Here is a 2,128-nt window from a genome sequence, read left to right on the forward strand (position 1 = left end):
TGGGGGAGTCAGAGGGGGGTCATTCCCCAGCAAGGCTATCACAGCCCCGGAGTGAATAGCAGGCGGCCTTGCCAGCATGCTAAGTGACCCAAGCTTGTTCCAAGGTCGGGGGGCGTACAGTCGCGGCCTTGCCAACTCACTGAACCGACCGGAAGCGATGCTCAAAGGTCAAGGGGCTCAGACGGGTCCTGGAGCCCCACCGGGTTGGACTCCTCCAACATGGGAGTCCAGTGACCTAACCATTACACCACTCTTCTTCTTTTATTATTTTTTGGAGAGGTTTTTGCTATAGGGCGCATGCACTTGCCAGCCAGACAGAGAGACAAAAGCGAGAAATCACTCCCCAGGAGGGATGGCCATGCCGCAGTCCCTTCTCCTCCATTCTCCTCTTGGGATCTTGGGCACACACGCGCATGTGCCCAGCGTGTCTTTTAACCCACCGGATCCAGGACGAGAACCATAGTCGACTACGTGGGAGTCCAGCGACATAGCCATTACGCTAACTGCTGGTCCCTCTTCATTGTTTTTTAAATCTGAAAATCAAATTTAGCCAAGCTTTCTATATTTTATCAACAATCTTAAATAAATGAGAGTACCTTTGACAGTTACAGCTTGGCCTATCCACTATGCCCAGTGATGTGCTAGTAAATGTTAAACATCCAGCTATCTGGGAAGACAAACAAACAAAACATCGAAATACCTTTAGTGAAGTGTATACTGATTTCTATGATGTAAATACTCCCATTGTGGCTGATTTCAGACTGTCAAAGTGGTATCACTAAACACGGAGTTGGAGAAGCAGCTCAGTAGTATATCATTATACAATACCTCCACCATTTAAATAACCTCAGTAGCATAGAGAGTGGTAACATGAACAGGAAGTGATGAATTCTGACTGTTATTTTTTATTAAGATATAAGTATCTAGGGCCAGCAGATAGGTTAAGGTAGCTGGATGCCATGTGGCTGACTGTGGTTTCAGTCCCAGTTCCAAAGGCTTGAGAAACACACAGGGCATTGTATGGGTTGCTCTCTCTGTGTCCCTCTCCAACACCCTATAACAAAAAAGAAAAAGGAAAAAAGAAAAAAAATCTAATTTTAAGTTTTTGTACTTTAATTTTAAATAATGACTAGGTTGAACAACTGGCTTCTTCAATTCTTTAGCATGCAGAATAATCAAAACGTCCATCTTTACTGAAAAACGAAACCATAAGGAAAATTGTTTAACATAGAGCAAAACAATAATTATTCTTATTTTACCTCTTGGGAAGAAATTATTTGTAAGACAATTTTTCTTTTAAAATCTATGTAAACACACTAGAGTAAAATTTGAAAGTGTTTCCAATTTCTTAGTTGACACTCCAATGTTCATTTGACATTTTTCTTGAAAGCTTTTTACATTCTATGAAAGCCATTATATTAAAACAATTATAAGAACTACAACAGCATTCCAGGTACTCTAGAAAGGCTTAATATTTCTGCATACCAAATGCCTTGTCCAACAGTGAAGAAGGTAATGATTATTTTGATGAAAAAGATGAAGAACTCATGCTCAGCTACTAATAAGCAAAGAAAAGCAAAAACATGGATTGGACAAATACATCCATTTAAATACAAACTTTTTTCTGGTGAACAAGAACAGGAGCTGGTAGATGAACTTGTTAGGCAGTCTGAAGTTGTATCTCTTTGGAGTCAAAAGCTGAATATATTTAAAGAAGAGAACTAGAAAACATTTGCAACACTGAATTCTACCAGGCATAAATGGCTAGTGAAATCTACTCCTGCACAAGGAAACAGGCATTGCTTTTAGATAACTGAGAATATAATTAGCTATCACACATTGCTTTTCAAAGGAATGTAGAATAAAATGCAAATGATAGATTAAAATGAAAGAAATCAGATTGTTCATATAATCTAAGAGAAAATCCTTAGTTCATCAGCAAAGAATGAACTAAAGCCTTTGGGGTTGATGTTTCCATTAATCTAAAAGCATTTTTATACCTGGGCAATAAGAATAGTTGTATAAATGTACAATTTGAATCACTAATTTGGCAAGAAATAATGTGTCCCACTTTCCTACACCAAAGTTGGTTATCAGAAATGAAAGTATCTGGGGGAGGGCTCACGCC

At 39.1% G+C, this 2,128-nt stretch overlaps 1 pseudogene; it reads right to left on the reverse strand.

The window, feature by feature from the left end:
- LOC102485519 (ADP-ribosylation factor-like protein 8B) overlaps positions 1-2,128 on the reverse strand; it is a 27,848-nt pseudogene that overhangs the window by 10,259 nt on the left and 15,461 nt on the right.

The sequence above is a fragment of the Tupaia chinensis genome, unplaced genomic scaffold, assembly GCF_000334495.1.
Source record: "Tupaia chinensis unplaced genomic scaffold, TupChi_1.0 Scaffold000606_1, whole genome shotgun sequence".
Taxonomy (NCBI): domain Eukaryota; kingdom Metazoa; phylum Chordata; class Mammalia; order Scandentia; family Tupaiidae; genus Tupaia; species Tupaia belangeri.